This window comes from Mustelus asterias, chromosome 4 (genome assembly GCF_964213995.1).
Source record: "Mustelus asterias chromosome 4, sMusAst1.hap1.1, whole genome shotgun sequence".
NCBI classification, from domain to species: Eukaryota; Metazoa; Chordata; class Chondrichthyes; order Carcharhiniformes; family Triakidae; genus Mustelus; species Mustelus asterias.
Genome location: NC_135804.1, coordinates 50,138,601 through 50,156,291, shown reverse-complemented (window position 1 = coordinate 50,156,291; position 17,691 = coordinate 50,138,601). Strand labels below are relative to the sequence as shown.

The window sequence follows — 17,691 nt, the reverse complement described above, 5'->3', positions numbered from 1 at the left end:
CCTATGGTCTATTCTGCTATAAATATATATATATGTATAAACTAGACACAGGGATACCTGCTAATAGAAGTGGAGATGTGTCTGAGGAGGCTTAGCAATGAGATTATGACAGAGATGTGCCCTTCTGAAGGCCCCTACACAACATAGAACATCAATACCGCATTACCAGTAGCCATAACGTTCATGGTGAGCCTTCAATCCTAAGCATTATGCTTTGAGGGAGAAATGGGAGCCAGTTTGATGGCTATAGATATACCAGAGAGAGGGGTGAAGTGTTATCCGGGAGAACCAATAATATCCTTGCTTTCAGTATGGCCAACTCCAGCAATGAGTGAGCAACACCATTTGGAAGAATTGCTGTCTCTTCCAGAATCAGAGGGCCATGTTTGGGTTCGAGGCACAAGTCTCTACCCTCAAATATTTTATAAATAAATCTCAGCATAGGCAGAGTATGCAACCAGCAGCACAGAATCAAGCAGTTCAATGTCTGATATTCTGGAAGATGCTTTCATTTTGATGCTTTCTGCACTCCTTTTTTGTGAGGGATAAAAGACTGGTGCCAAGGAGTCAAAAACCCCTTGGTCAAATACAAATGGAAGCGGAAAACAGGTGTGATAATGTTACAACCAGGGTTGCTAAACACCCCATTAGTAGCTTGAAACAGTACCTCTCATGATGAAATCATTAGGGACTATGTGGATAACTCCGCCCCAACCCCTCAGGATTTCCAGAATAAATTGACTGCCTGTGCAAAACCATCACACAGCAGAAGATGAAAATGACAATGGAAATTGGTGGTGATATCAGCAGCTTCAGAAGGAACACTGGTATGGCAGGTAACAGAACCCTTCCAGGGTATGATGACCTTTGACCTGGAAGCAGTACAAGGAGAAAAAACTGGAACCAAGTGGGGAAAAGATATTGTTCACTGAAGTTAAAGAAAGAGGCAGAGAGAAGTTCCCAGTTAAAGACAGAGCTGAAAGGTGTACACCTGGTAAAGTTGGCTAGGGAGAAGACAAACATCTGAGGTAGTCCTAAGGTTGGTAAAACCCCAATACAGCCTATGAAGGGGTGGTGTTCTATTAGTGTGGTTAAATACCTGAGAAATTGCGTGGAAGCTTAAATGCACATGGAAATCCAAGGCAGAGGAGTACTGAAAGGATAGAACAAAGAACAGTACAGCACAGGAAACAGGCCCTTCGGCCCTCCAAGCCTATGCCGCTCCTTGGTCCAACTAGACCAATCGTTTGTATCCCTCCATTCCCAGGCTGCTCATGTGACTATCCAGGTAAGTCTTAAACGATGTCAGCATGCCTGCCTCCACCACCCTACTTGGCAGCGCATTCCAGGCCCCCACCACCCTCTGTGTAAAAAACGTCCCTCTGATATCTGAGTTATACTTCGCCCCTCTCAGCTTGAGCCCGTGACCCCTCGTGATCGTCACCTCCGACCTGGGAAAAAGCTTCCCACTGTTCACCCTATCTATACCCTTCATAATCTTGTACACCTCTATTAGATCTCCCCTCATTCTCCGTCTTTCCAGGGAGAACAACCCCAGTTTACCCAATCTTTCCTCATAGCTAAGACCCTCCATACCAGGCAACAACCTGGTAAACCTTCTCTGCACTCTCTCTAACGCCTCCATGTCCTTCTGGTAGTGCGGCGACCAGAACTGGATGCAGTACTCCAAATGTGGCCTAACCAGCGTTCTATACAGCTGCATCATCAGACTCCAGCTTTTATACTCTATACCCCGTCCTATAAAGGCAAGCATACCATATGCCTTCTTCACCACCTTCTCCACCTGTGTTGCCACCTTCAAGGATTTGTGGACTTGCACACCTAGGTCCCTCTGTGTTTCTATACTCCTGATGACTCTGCCATTTATTGTATAACTCCTCCCTACATATTTCTTCCAAAATGCATCACTTCGCATTTATCCGGATTAAACTCCATCTGCCACCCCTCCGCCCAATTTTCCAGCCTATCTATATCCTGCTGTATTGCCCGACAATGCTCTTCGCTATCCGCAAGTCCAGCCATCTTCGTGTCATCCGCAAACTTGCTGATTACACCAGTTACACCTTCTTCCAAATCATTTATATATATCACAAATAGCAGAGGTCCCAGTACAGAGCCCTGCGGAACACCACTGGTCACAGATCTCCAGCCGGAAAAATACCCTTCAACCACTACCCTCTGTCTCCTATGGCCAAGCCAGTTCTCCACCCATCTAGCCACTTCTCCTTGTATCCCATGAGCCTTAACCTTCTTAACCAACCTGCCATGTGGGACTTTGTCAAATGCCTTACTGAAATCCATATAGACGACATCCACGGCCCTTCCTTCATCAACCGTTTTTGTCACTTCCTCAAAAAACTCCACCAAATTTGTAAGGCACGACCTCCCTCTTACAAAACCATGCTGTCTGTCACTAATGAGATTGTTCCGTTCTAAATGCACATACATCCTGTCTCTAAGAATCCTCTCCAACAACTTCCCTACCACGGACGTCAAGCTCACCGACCTATAATTTCCTGGGTTATCCCTGCTACCCTTCTTAAACAACGGGACCACATTCGCTATCCTCCAATCCTGAGGGACCTCACCCGTGTCCAAAGAAGCGACAAAGATTTCCGTCAGAGGCCCAGCAATTTCATCTCTCGTCTCCCTGAGCAGTCGAGGATAGATGCCATCAGGCATCTTGGAAATCTTGGATATGGATCCTTGGTGGAGGCACCTACAAGAAAGCCTTGTGTGGGAGAAGATTTCAAAGTATGTTAATCAAAAATGGTGATTGAAACATTCGTGAGAAAGTCAGAATTTCAGTGAGAGTTGGCTCACAATGTGACAAGCTTCTGATTCACAAAGATTGAATTGGGTGGCATCTGGCACTTGGTTTCAGAGATTGGTGTGTCTGATCACAGTTTACCTATTTACTATTGGAAGTAATGTGTGAGCTGGCTAAAAAGATCTAGGGGGCTATTCTCCCAAAAAAGTTCTAACTGCTGAAATTTTGAGAAGACTGATGTAAATCATGATTGTTTTTTCAGTGAGAGTTCAGACTCGAATCTCCCCACTCTGTGCAATGCAGAGGTCACAATCGTGAATATCATTAAAGCTCAGTGGTGGGGGGTGAGGGGGAGGGGAGGGAGGGAGGGGAGGGGGAGTGGGGGGAGGGGGAGGGGGAGTGGGGGGAGGGGGAGTGGGGGGAGGGCGGAGTGGGGGGAGGGCGGAGTGGGGGGAGGGGGAGGGCGGAGGGGGGAGGGGGAGCCTATTCACAACAGAGTCTATGACAGTTCCAGAACTCTGCGCATGCATAATGATCAGATTGCACTTTGCTGGCCAGCTCGATCGCTGGCCAACCCAGAACCCCCGCAAGTGCTCCCCCTCCCGACACCCCCATGGCCCAACCGCAGCTCCCACGAGCATTCCTGGGCTAGCCCTGACCCCTCTCCCATCCAGGAGCACCTCAGCCACCCCCCCAGCAGTGACGATTCACCCCAGCAGATCCTCGCGCCCCCCCCCCCCCCCCCCCCCATGGGAGGCAGACCACCATTCCCAGCCCGCTGGCCTCTCTCCAGCCCTGATCGATCCCAATGCAGAGTGGCAGCGGGATCCCCCACCCCACCAATCACCACCTAGGCCCCGCCCCCTTGGCACTGTCCCTGGTGGGCAGTGCCAAGGTGCCTCCTGGATATGGGCACTTTGCCCCTTGGGCAGTGCCAGGGGGCACAGGCTGCCACTGTCAGGGTGTCCATGTCCAGGAGCACCACTCCCCACCGCCCGACCCCCTGGGGGGCCCTAACTGCCCCCCCTTCACTCCAGAGGGGTCATCCTGCTAGTTCTCCGAAAGTGGGGAGCTACTTGAAACCCTGCCAGAATGAAATTGTACTGGCGGGCTGGGAGAGATGCCAGTGGAACAGGAGACTTCGGTCCTGGGCCTGATAATCACATTTAAATAAGATTAAAAATAGATTAAAATGACGTACCTGCTGTTCCTGCCCGTTTCCAGCGTGGTCTGGATATCCGGCACTGGGAGATTCGCGTGTGTCGGGAACGCATGCGTGAATTCTGCGAATCAGCCGACACACGATTCTCCTGGCCTGCCACACTAAAAAATTAACATGGCGGGATGGGAGAATCACCCCCCTAATACCTGAAAAATTGTGTGAATAAGGTGTGACATATAAATGAAAAACTAAGCTTTGTTGGATAGGAGGGTTATTTTGGCATGAACATGTGTAAGAATGTGCAAAGAAAGTTGAGGGTGCAAAGTACATCTTGTTACATAATGAACATTCATGTTAAGTTCAGAAAGTTGTTTGGAAAACAGAAGTAATTTTCAGGATTTATATTTGTATGGGTAAACATTAGAAATAAAGTATAATTTTAGGTGAGTTTAATTTAATGTTTCTGTGCCTGAAAGGGACCTATAGTTAGATTCATGCTGGGCAAAGGTATATGGGGAGGGTGGTTTCAATTCCAATTGGGATTCTGCACTGTGCACTGACCAATGATCAGAAACTGTTTTGTGTGACAGAATCACTGGTTCAGGTTTTAAAAAGGGACAAGCAAGCTCTGGTCTCTCTCTCTCCTCCTGTTCCTGCCTGCCTCTCATTCGTCTCCAGCACGCAGCCCGAAGCCCACTGAGCAATTTAAACTAGGATTGTGAGTATCCTCCGGTAATTCACGAAGTTCCCGAGATCATCATAGTGGATGAGGCTTTGGGGAGGGGGGAGGGGCTTTTGCATGCACCTTTCAGAGTTTAAGACACTGGTAAACTTGTGTAAAGTAAGCATTCCCGTTGTGCCTGTTTTAGTATTCCTTCCATAGCTGTAGTCTTATAGAGCATAAGGCATTGTGTGTTGTTTTCCTGGTGTTTGGTGATCTTGACCTTGATGTTTTAACAAATATATATGTATCTTTGACTTCCATTGGAGTCCGTTTTGATCTTTTCAATTTCTCACCAACGATCTCTGACCAAGTCACAATATTAAATATCCCTTACCATAATTCCGGAGTCTAGAACTGAGGGTACTCTGGGCGCTTCAAAACTGCCCACTCAGGAAAGGCTGCCAGGTAGTGGATAGGCAGCAGTTTCCTTTTCTCTCTCTTGGGAGCGCTACTCTAGTGAAGTAGGCGCAAGGTGGCCGTTGTTCCATCGGCGAGAGAGAGAATCACTCGGGCATTGGTGGGGTTTGGGTAACGGAGAACCAAACCTGAGATAAGCCCACGAGTGGAGTTAAAAAGGGGATCCCGCTACAATGGAAAGCATTATTATGAGATAAGATTTTAAAGCATGTTTTGGGAGAGGAGTTTGGAAATTCTCTTGTGACAATCATCTGGGGGGATTCTGAGGAGAAACCCTCAGACACACACTTGGGTTCAGAGCGGAGGGTGTATTTGATCACAGACAATCTGATTTAAAAAAGGACTTTGTGTGTTAATGAGACCATTGTAGCTTCAACTGTACTTTGCCATCCGTATTAATCTTAAACCTGTGTGTAGTTGTTAAGCTAAAGGGAGTGTAAAGGAGTGTTGTATTATGATTCAATTTTTTCATGTAAAAACTAATTTGTGGTCCTGTGACTCTCATTCCTCCACGTTTGATTAAAAAAGTGCAAGTCAGGGTCTTTTGAGCAAGGGTTTCCATTTTGGGATCTTCCTATCCAGTATAACATCAACTGGGATCGTAATAAAGTACTTTAAGACAGTGTAAAGGAGAAGTAATTATACATGGTACATTTCATTAGCGAAATGTTTTCCTATCTTGGCTGACTTGGTGAGATCACTAAAGCTCCTTTGGCATTAAGCATGTAAGATATCCCAGGGTTATATACACGCATATAATTAGTATTTGGCTTGACCTCATATGATTTAAGGTTTTTGAATGTATTTTTGCTTATAAATGTCTTGTGGATTTGTACTACAGTTAAAAATAATAAAATGATTTAAATTGTTAATTCTCAGGATAGTTCAGAGTTTAATGTGTCCGGATACAGTTTAGATGCAAGTTCAGGATGTGTGATTCTTACATGTTAACTTCTTTTGGTCTATACAGTGGGCCCAGGATAGTGATGGGAAGCCAAGATGATAAATTCATTGGCACCTGATATTTTATAGGAATTTCCTGATTCTCGGGGTCTTATTCACAATAACTGTGTTCAGAATCATCTCGGATTGTGTAAGTGACAAGAGATGTACAAAGAGCTTGAGCTTTTCTTCACAGTTTCTGGAGTCAGGATTTAAAAGATTGAAGTTATCATAGAATAGAATCCCTACAGTGCAGAAGGAGGCCATTCGGCCCATCGAGTCTGCACCGACCACAATCCCACCCAGGCCCTACCCCCACATATTTTACCCGCTAATCCCTCTAACCTACGCATCTCAGGACTCTAAGGGGCAATTTTTTTTTTAACCTGGCCAATCAACCTAACCCGCACATCTTTGGACTGTCGATATGCCTTTATGCAGAAGAACAAAGGGGTAAGAACATTTATTTCCTGATATTTCTACTGCTTAGGACCATTGCTTGCATCAAACACACGGGCGCACACAATAAATAGATTGTGTTCTAACCATATTTGATGGCAAATACATGCATTCATTAGTTGCCATCGTCTCTGATTCTCCATTGTCTGCTGTGGCTCTTGGGGATCATATGATGCTTGGTACCTAAGAAGACCCACTTCCTCTACTTCCCCTACTCCATGAGAATTTCAATGGATGTGTCCAATCAAATGACCATATTCTGACCTCCTGCATTCCTTACAGAATGGGCTTCGTGGCTGCCTGAGTGTTAACCCCAGGTCGGGTCTATTGCCATATTTTTGATGAGTTCCTGTGGTATTGTCATCAACACTTTGGAGTTCACTACTTGGGGAGTTTGGGGCAGAGGGAGGGTGGGACATGGCAACTATTTCAGGAATCTGATACCTATCGCTGAAAGAGCCAACTAACCTTCCAGAATGTGTGGCTGATTCCAATAAGTGTGTGGAAATCTGCCGCTATGGAAGCTTAATATGTCAGTTTCTCAATGCAGTTCATTAAGTTTCCTAAGTGTTGTAGTTTGACCTATATGGAAGTGTGGCATAGCATGTATTTTCCACATTTAAGGAATAAAAATTTTTAAATATTGATCATTAAAATTTAAGTTGTTGCTATAAAATTGAATGTAGGATTTAGACCCCAGAGCCTCTCTTCAGTTTATTAATTGTTATCTCCCTTGGTAATACATTCTGCTGGTTTAGCAGAGAACTCAATGTTCTTTGGCCTTCTTAACTTGGCTTCATTACAAGCATTGAATCCTTGATCCTTGTTTGCGATCCCAGGACAGTGCCAAGGCATTTTTAAATGTTTAACTGTTGCACATGACTGATTGTCTGTGGTAGGGAGCGTTGCTGTTAAATTCTTGTGCTTGCTGTCAGTGGGCTGAAACCGCTAAACAAAGAGCATTTGCTTTGGCATCGACAGGGACCTCAGTGCGTCTCACTGATCAGGACTGCCTTTCATCCTTCAATGTAAAGGTTGGTGCCGTGTATTCAATCATTTTCAATATGGTTTACAGATAACTTACAAATAATGCTGAGGTTTGCTGGCTGACCAATTCAGTCCTCCCTGTCAAGAAGGCAGATTACTACCTGAATGGTTGTAAATTGGGAGGGGGGAGTGTGCAGTGGGACCTGGGTGTTCTTGTGCACCAGCCGCTGAAGGTAAGCATGCAGGTGCCACAGGCGGTAAAGAAGACAAATGGCATGTTGGCCTTCATTGCGAGAGGTTTCGAGTACAGGAGCAGGGATGTGTTGTTGCAATTATACAGGGCCTTGGTGAGGCCACACTTAGAATATTGTGTGCAGTTTTGGTCTCCTTTTCTGAGGAAGGATGTTCTTGCTCTCAAGGGAGCGCAGTGAAGGTTTACCAGGCTGATTCTGGGGATGGCGGGACTGATGTATGAGGAGAGACTGACGATGTTAGGATTGTTTTCGCAGGAGTTCAGACAAGTAAGGAGGGATCTCATAGAGACTTATAACATTCTCAGAGGACTAGACAGGATAGATGCAGGGAGGATGTTCCCAATAGTGGGGGAGTCCAGAACCAGGAGTCACTGTCTGAGGATTCAGGGTAGACCATTTAGGACGGAGGTGAGGAGACATTTCTTCACCCAAAGAGTGGTGAACCTGCGGAATTCATTACCACAGCAAGTAGTTGATGCCAAAACATTGAATGTATTCAAGAAGCGGCTGGATATAGTACTTGGGGCAAATGGGATCAAACGTTATGGGGAAAAAGCAGGATTAGACTATTGAGTTGGACGATCAGCCATGATCATAATGAATGTCAGAGCAGGCTTGAAGGGCCAAATGGCCTCCTCCTGCTCCTATCCTCTATGTTTCTATGTTTTTATTTGGATCTATTTTATAAAGACTTACTGAAACTCCATGGGCAAAAGTGGCTGCTTCTTACAACTTAGAGCTTGATTATCATACCTATATTAATGTTCATATCTGAAGATATTCTCGTAGATTGACTTGCAGCAAAAGGGATACAGCGTTTGATTTAATTTTATTGGCATCACATTGAGGAAATAATAGAATCTGGCAGTTAGGGCATCTTCATGCTGGCAGAACCTGTAGTTCAGACTCCATTGGCAGCATGGTGACACAGTGGGTAGCACTGCTACCTCACAGCACCAGGGACCCGGGTTCAATTCCGGTCTTAGGTCACTGTGTGGAGTTTGCACATTCCCCCTGCGTCTGCATGGGTTTCCTCCGGGTGCTCTGGTTTCCTCCCACAGTCCAAAGATGTGCGGGTTAGGTTGATTGGCCATGCTAAATTAACCCTAGTATCAGGGGTATTAGCAGGGTAAAAGCAAATTATTGCGGATGCTGGAATCTGAAACCAAAAGAGAAAATGGTGGAAAATCTCAGCAGGTCTGGCAGCTTTGACAAAGGGTCATCTGGACTCGAAACATCAGCTCTTTGCTCTCCTTACAGATCCTGCCAAACCTGCTGAGATTTTCCACCATTTTCTCTTTTGGTATCAGCTGGGTAAATATGAAGAGTTACGGGAATAGGGCCTGGGTGGGATTGTGGGCCGAATGGCCTCCTTCTGCACTGTAGAGATTCTATGATTCTATGATTAATCAGCTGGAAAAACATTTCTCTTGTAAAATAAAATGTATCGGAAGACTTGCTGGTGACACCAACCCTCTACACTCTTTGTTGGCAGATTGTGGCACCTTGCTCTCTACAATTCCATTGAGTGGAGGTACCGGGCCATATGAGGTTCCTCCCCAGAGTTGGAAGGGGAAAACCATCTGGTTTTAACAGCAGTCATCTGGTTTGTGGTTTGGTTTCCAATTTGGATAGCATTTGGATCTCTCTTGAGGTGGCCTGATCTGGAATGGAAACGTTTCCTACTACTTCAGCTGGGTCTAACTCCAGTAGATTTCTTAAAAACTCTTTTATTTAAACTATTTTGTCACTGTTACATCATGATACGCATCACCATCTTTTTTATTTATTCATTTGTGGATGTCGCTGGCTGGCCAGTATTTATTGTCCACCCCTAGATGCCCTTGAACTGAATGGCTTGCCGAGGGCAGTTGATAATCAACCACATTGTTGTGGCTCTGGAGTCACATGTAGACCAGGCCAGGTAAGGATGGCAGATTTCCTTCCCTAAAGGACATTGGTGAACCAGATGGGTTTTTCCGACAATCGACAATGGTTTCATAGAAATCATAGAAACCCTACAGTATAGAAAGAGGCCATTCGGCCCATCGAGTCTGCACCGACCACAATCCCACCCAGGCCCTACCCCCATATCCCTACATATTTACCCACTAATCCCTCTAACCTACACATCTCAGGACACTAAGGGCAATTTTAGAATGGCCAATCAACCATCTTTGGACTGTGGGAGGAAACCGGAGCACCCGGAGGAAACCCACACAGACACAAGGAGAATGTGCAAACTCCACACAGACAGTGACCCAAGCCGGGAATCAAACCCAGGTCCCTGGAGCTGTGAAGCAGCAGTGCTAACCACTGTGCTACCGTGCCGCCTATAGTCATCAGTAGATTCTTAATTCCAGGTTTTTTTTATTGAATTCAAATTGTGCCATCTGCCACGGCGGGATTTGAACCCGTGTCCCCAGAACATTAGCTGAGTTTCTAGATTAATAGTCCAGCGATAATACCACTAAGTCACCACTCCCTATCTCATTATCAAAACTATTAATCCATTATTCTACATCTCCCTCATAATCTCAACTGTTTTAATTACAATGTGAACCTATTTTCTTAAACCTATTTACATTACATTTTCAACTTACTGCATTGTTACAGATTTTAACTCCAACCCTTCCCTCCCCACCCCGCAAAATCATTGTCATAAAGGACTTCGATCTCCCACAATGCCCTTGGCTCTCTGGAAAGATATTGTGGACATATGCGGTCACTCATCTTTTCCCTGGAAAACAAACACATTGGAGGAGTAGGATCGGTGTTTTCCATGACTGCTGGTAACTGGGTTGTGATCCCTACAATGACAGAACTGTAAGAGTTGCAAAACCTTTTCAATGAAAGCCTGACTCAAAGAGGGAAGATCTCGGGCCATGGACAATCGCCCTTGAACTGAGTGGCTTGCAGAGGACAGCTGATAGTCAACCACACTACTGTGGCTCTGGAGTCACATGTAGGCCAGACCAGGTAAGGTGGCAGATTCCCTTCCCTAAAGCACATTGGTGAACCAGATGCGTGTTTCCAACAATCAACAATGGTTTCATGGTCACCTGTAGATTCTTAGTTCCAGACTTTTTTAATTTGAATTCAAATTGTGCCATCTGCCATGGCGGGATTTGAACCTGGGTGCCCAGAAAATTAGCTGAGTTTCTGGATTAATAGTCTTGAACAGGAAGAGGATGAATAAGTACTCTCTCTCTGGAAACCTCAGCTGCTGCATAGCACACTGGAGATAGACCTCAGAAGGTGACGTTTCTTCAACTTTAAAGAAGTACATAGCTGCATCAATCACTGTTGCATTGAGGATGGGAAAGGTATTCAATAACTGAGATTTGAACAAATCTAGAAGATGGGAGGAAGAGTGGCAAAAATGCTCTGGACATTGAAGAAAGTCTGACTTCCCCACTGCACTACTTTCACTTTCTGTTGGTAGTGGTAACATTATCATAGTTGCTTCAGTGCAAGGCTGTTCAGTTGTAGGCAAGGGGATGACAATGTCAGCATAAGAAAATAAAGCTGCACCATTTTCCAGGACTGAACTGAGATGAAATTCCTGTATAAGTCTCTTCAGCTGTAGAAGCTCTGCCATTTTGGCCTCTGCTTTTGCACTGAAGGATGACTTTAGTGGAAGAATGCCTTACTGATGAGATTGAAGTGTGGATGTCAAACCACTTTCACACAAACTAATAGGCTCTACCTTTGCTCTAGCAACATATAGAGGCTCTCAGTATTCCCTCGCACCACATGACTAAAAGTGGCAGTTTTCCTTTTCCTTGAAGACCTGTACCATCTGGGCCTTGCAATTTAGTTCTTGATGGCTGGATGTCCACTGTTTTGAGCCATTTCCGATGGTCAGCCACTGTGACACTGGCTCCAGTATCAAGTCTGAACTCTGTTTTAAAGTCTTTAACTTCTAAAGCAATGACCAAAATATTTGTTCTTGATCCTTTGCTTCTCTTCGGAAATCCATGCTCTAATTTCTTCCCAATTTCCTGGATTGTCAACTTTTCATAGACATTTTCTTGCTTTCTTCCTTTAATTGTGCATTTAGATTTGCAGAACTGCTTGAAATGTCCTGTCTTTCTGTATTGAAAGCACTGCTCTCCTGCTGGGTGATCTTGCCTTCTGTTGCTGTTTGTTAGCTCCACAGTGCAGGCATTTTAAAATGGCTGCTGCAGGGTTTCCCAAACTTTCCCCCGTTTGGGGGGGCATTTGATTGGGTGGGGCTGCGCTTTTGGGCATACCTGACTAACAAACTCAACTGAAACCTCGGTATTTCCGAAGGTTATAGTCCGTCATTGCTCCTGAAGTTCAGCCTGCCTAGTGTGTTGAAGCCCTTGTTTGAGTGATAGGTCATCCTTTGTCTGCAAAAAATATGAAAAAATAGAACAACAATGTGGTCACAAATAAGTTCATCTTTCCATGCACCATACCTGCAAAAACTGGTTAGCTTATACAGGCCTTGTTGCGGGATTCCCTGGAGGCTAGGCATCGCCAAAACTTCAACCAATATAAAGACTCATGAAAGCCAGTGTCTCAGTTTAATGACGTATCTTTTTTAACCAACAATCAAAGGGAGAGATAACCTTGGTTAGTTCAATGCCTCTCTAAAAAAAAGGCTCTGAAATTTCCAATATAACTCTGAAGTTACAATGCTTCAAACAAACAATTATACATTTCTCAAATCAAATGTTCCTGCCTTCCATTAGTTATGATCAAATCATCTTCAATATAAATCAGTCATTAATAACACTTGTCGCATACTTTAGCCAATTGCATTCTACTCTCTAGCATCGTGGGATTTCATTGGTCCTTAGAATCCGAATGCTTCCTCCCCCTATTGCTGATGCTTCTTCCTCTGTTGCCTAGTAACCCCTGATACTTAGCTACAAAGGTCAAAGTTAAGGTTCCCACCAACTCCTGCTACGTCACTGGCCAAAGCAGACAGAAGTACATTCTCATGTCTGAGAAAGGACCTGTCTTATCTGGATAGTGTGAAAAACTCTATTCATAAGTAGCCCTGAGAATCTTACTGCTAGCAACTTTCGCTGATAAAAACTTGCACATTCTAAGGTTTCATTGTTTCCAAAGAATGTGGTTCTGTCGGCTAAGGCCTCATCCCATCATCCCTCGCAGCAGCCTGCTCTTGACTAAAGTGTACAATTACTTATATAAAATACAGTTAATACATTTAAAATGTCAAAATACATGTTTAAATCAGAAATACTTATTCAAATCTCACTCTTATGTACCTTTATGTAGGCAGGTTTCCCTGTTAAACTGTTAGTCTGGTCTGAGGTCATTTCACTTATTGCTAGTGTTTTATTAGTGAATTAAATCCCTAATTAGTTAAAATTTCTCTAACCTACTGGGATTTTCTCTCCAACAGATCTATAAGGAATTACTTGATAGATTCTCCAGGCGTTTGGGATCTCCGACTCCTGCTCTTTCGACTATTTGGTTCTATTTTGGGCTGAAGTATGAATCGAATGATTTCAGGATGGTTTTTAAATCTGCAGAGGTCTTTTCTATACTCTATTTATGGAGGACGTTGTCAGAATACAGAATGCATATAGGAACCGACTAACCCGTCACTCCTGCTCTTTGACATGCAAACCCAGTGCTGCTTGATATCCCCCCACAACTCCCAACAATGACCTCTCTGGAGCTTTGAGCTTTGCAAGCGGCTGTGGAAGGTGCAGTGACTGTTTGATTGATGCTGATATCACTGCTGATTCTCAATTTACCAATCACCAAAATAAGGCTTCTCATTCCTTCTCTGAAGAAGTCTTCTTCTGATTTCTCCCTGTGGTGTTCTGTCATTGTTAGATTGAGGCCACCACCCCTGCTACAATGTTTTCTGGTTCGGTTTCCACTTTAAACACTATTTGGATCTCTCTTCAGGTAACTCGTGGTCTGATCTGGATTGGAAAAGTTCCTCACTGCTTATGAGTCAATTAGTTCTAAGTCCAGTAAGTTTCTGCAAAAACTCTTTCATTTACACAATAGTATATTCTAAGCTTCTGGGCAATATACATCTCTCTCTAGAATGTTCCATCTTTCTTCTTAGCTTCTTGCTGCTGACTGCCAGCGTCAGTGTTACATTATGATAACATCACCATCTCATTACCATAACTATTAGTTAATTATTGTCCTCTGCTGTTCTTTATATGTCTCCAAACTTCTATTTATGGAACACCATTGCAGAGGCTCACTTAGCAACTGCTCCAATAGGTTAGGTGGATTGGCCATGCCAAATTGTCCCATAAAGTCCCATAAAGTGTAGGTTCGCCGTTACTTTCTCAGGAGGCTAAGGAAATTTGGCATGTCCATCATGACTCTCACCAACTTTTACAGAGGCACCATAGAATATTGGTAAACATTCTAAATAAGAAACCCAGAGACATTTACAATGTGTGCATGACAATGCTCATTGATCTTGCATGTGGCTAGTTTGGTTCTGCCAAGTTTGATTCTGTCTGTTGTATCACCATGAAGTGGAGGTGCCGGCGTTTCATGGTGTATCACCATGAAAGCAGCTTCCTCCTTCCGTGACTTGGACGGAATGTACAGTAACACATAGTAATGTGTTGGATGTAAATGCAATTTTAGACTGAAAACTAGTAGGAAAATGCTGATACGAGAATCGTGTTTTGAAATTATATTGGTGTCTTGAACATAGTCCAGTCTCCAGTTCATAATTCGGCAACTCAGTAATGGGAGCTATAGAAAAAAGTAATTGTGCAGCTCTCTGTTGCAACACACTTGCTGGAAAGAATAGAGATAACAACATTGTACTGTTGAATGGAAGAAGCACGTTTCGTTCCTAGTTGTGGTAGGATGCTATCTGAACATCCTCATTCAAAGGATTTCACTGGCTTTCAGCTGTCTCCCAAGCCTGACGTGCTATCCTCACAACCGATTCTCTCTTACTCTGACCAAGTCTTAGCTACTCTGGTAAAAGCAAACTACTGCGGATGCTGGAATCTGAAACAAAAACAAAAAATGCTGGAAAATCTCAGCAAGTCTGACAGCATCTGCGGAGAGAGAACAGAGCCAATGTTTTGAGTCTGGATGACTATTCGTCAGAGCTGTAGACAGTAGAAAGTAGGATGAGATTTATACTGTTGTGAGTGGCATGGTAGCACAGTGATTAGCACTGCTGCCTCACAGCGCCAAGGACCTGGGTTCAATTCGGGCCTCAGGTCACTGTCTGTGTGGAGTTTGCATGTTCTCTTCGTGTCTGTGTGGGTTTTCTCTGGATGCTCTGGTTTCCTCCCACACTCCAAAGATATGTGGGCTAGATTGATTGGCCATGCTAAATTGCCTCTTAGTGTTTGGGGGACTAGCAAAGTAAATACATGGGGTTAAAGGGATAGGGCCTGGGTGAGATTGCTGTCGGTGTAGGCTCAATGGGCCAAGTGGCCTCCTTCTGCATTGTAAGGTTCTATAACTCTATTTCTGTGATTCTAAGAGAAGAAATTCTAAGTGATTCTAAGAGCAGAAACTGATAGCCAAGTTCCGCACACACATGGACGGCCTCAACCGGGATATTGGGTTCATGTCACACTATTTGTAACGCCCACAGTTGCGTGGACCTGCAGAGTTTCACTGGCTGTCTTGTCTGGAGACAATACACATCTTTTTAGCCTGTCTTGATGCTCTCTCCACTCCCATTGTTTTGTTTCTTAAAGACTTGATTAGTTGTAAGTATTCGCATTCCAACCATTATTCATGTAAATTGAGTCTGTGTCTTTATAAACTCTGTTTGTGAACAGAATTCCCACTCACCTGAAGAAGGGGCTTAGAGCTTCGAAAGCTTGTGTGGCTTTTGCTACCAAATAAACCTGTTGGACTTTAACCTGGTGTTGTTAAACTTCTTACTGTATTCTAAGAGAAGGCAGGGAAGCTGGATAGCGAGCCAGCAGTTGGTGGAGATGGGAGAGATTGGCACAAACTAGCTCAACACAAAAGATCCTTGCTTGGGACTGGCATTCATGCAACTTACTTTCTTCCAGTGAATTATTGAACATTCACTTTACGCTTTTCACCCAATTTGTATCTCCCCAGACATCCAAGACCACACTCTAAACTCACTATTGCTTCAAATGCAAAATAAACATAAGTTCCCTGAACTCAATCTCCCAGTAACCTTGTAGTATTTCTTATCTCAGACTGCTGAAAAGCCCTGCCTTCACTCTCTAACACACGCACACTGAAGTCTCCCCCATCTTTCTCTGTGACTCTTTGTCACTTGACCACTGGTGCTCGGCAGCAGCCGAATTTTTCTACTTTATGTTTGTTTTTAACCAAAATCACTAAATTTCTAATCCCTTTTTAATCCATCTTTTAACTTCAAGGATTTTAAAACCTCATTTAAATTGTGTGTGCATATAAACAAACCGAAAAGACTGATCTTTCAGCAACAGGTCCACCCAGATTTCTAGGCACCAAAGCTTATACCAAACCTACATGAAACTGAAACCTTTTTTACTGTCCCGACTGGGGAAATGGGAACCATAACTACGTGAGATTACTCCCTGGGAGCCAGTGCAGGTGCTGGTTGGCAGAGGACTGGCAGACTCCACGGCCACGGGCAAAGCAGGGGCAGGTCACCCGTGATTCTCAACTTGGGGTCTGTGGACTCCTGGAGAACTGTCGACCCTTTCTGAGGAAGTGAAAAATAAAATGAAAGCTCGGAGGCAGGAGTAAAGTGTGGCTGTCTCATACACTGGACAGAGTGGGCTGGTTACTCACTTAGGAAAGGAGCACACAAGGAATGAGAAGACATAACAGTTTCATATCTTTTTTTCAAAACGTTATTAAAACTCTTTAGATGCAGCATTTCATATTATGAGTATTCTTCATGTTATAATTTAGATGAGGGAGAATTGTTGATAACTAATCCATTTGAAAAGTGGTTCTTCACAAAAGGTTTGATATCTAGACGCATGTAGTCACTCCAGCTTCCCTACATATTGCCATGTCCCTAAGACATGAAATAGATCATAACCTGTTTAAATCAAATCTTACCTTTCTGCTTATTTATAAACTGAACCCTGCTGAACAAAAAGATGGCTGCTGCAGGTCATATGATTCACAAGTTGTCTACAGTTTCCGGAAATTTCCAACAGCAGTTACAGGACAAATGTTCATCCCTCATCCTTGTGGATTTCACAGCTCTCATTGTGCAGACACATTACAAACAAAGAGAGCCATGGAAATTTATTACACCTGCAGAGGTGCTAAAAGCCACCATTTATTTCCTAAGATGACCAGAGTCATAGAAATTGCTTGTTAGCATGCGACTGACTCCCTAATGAACTAAGCTTTAGCCTTTTGGAAAGTTTTAATTTTACATTTCCAGACTCACAACACAGGCTGGTGTTCAAACTCCAGCCTACGAGCATCAAAGCAGGACCTCGGGCTGACCAACAACCTATATCAAGTCTAAGTCTCCTCAGAGCTGTTTCTCTGGGATATTCTTGTCACTGACTGCCAAGCAGACCAACCCTCTGGATACCAACTTCACCTCACTGTGTCCCCATCAACTTTAAAGGAATTTTGCAAAATCCTGCTTCCTGAATCTGTCTGAACTATAGCTCCTCTGTGAGGGAAGCCTAACTGGACTCTGAATTTTGGACTCTGGCAATCACGTGAACTGATATTCACATCTGTGGTGCTTTTTATTTTAAGTTATTCATAGTTATTCCTCTTTCCTATCATTTTATTGTGTGCTAGTGTGTGTATATGACGTTGCGACTATTCCCCATGTTTGAATGTGTGAACAAACTATACTTCTGATTTAATCCTAAAGAGAGTTTGCTGCCAGTCACTTTAAAAGTTGACCTCACAAACTGTGTGTTGGGAAGAACATTCCACAGCCTATTTCAAAAACGAAAACACCTCTGCTTACTGACAAATGGTGAGAAAAGAAAGGGGT

The 17,691-nt window shown here is 43.9% G+C and overlaps 1 protein-coding gene across 1 annotated transcript in view; it reads left to right on the top strand.

Annotated features, from left to right (window-relative positions):
* The first annotated feature begins 7,369 nt into the window (after window positions 1-7,369).
* Window positions 7,370-17,691, top strand: part of hsd11b2 (hydroxysteroid (11-beta) dehydrogenase 2) — a 167,881-nt gene continuing 157,559 nt past the window's right edge. Inside the window, exon 1 of the mRNA XM_078210992.1 lies at window positions 7,370-7,529. The gene's annotated coding sequence lies outside the window, so the exon portion shown is untranslated. The remainder of the gene's footprint in view (window positions 7,530-17,691) is intronic.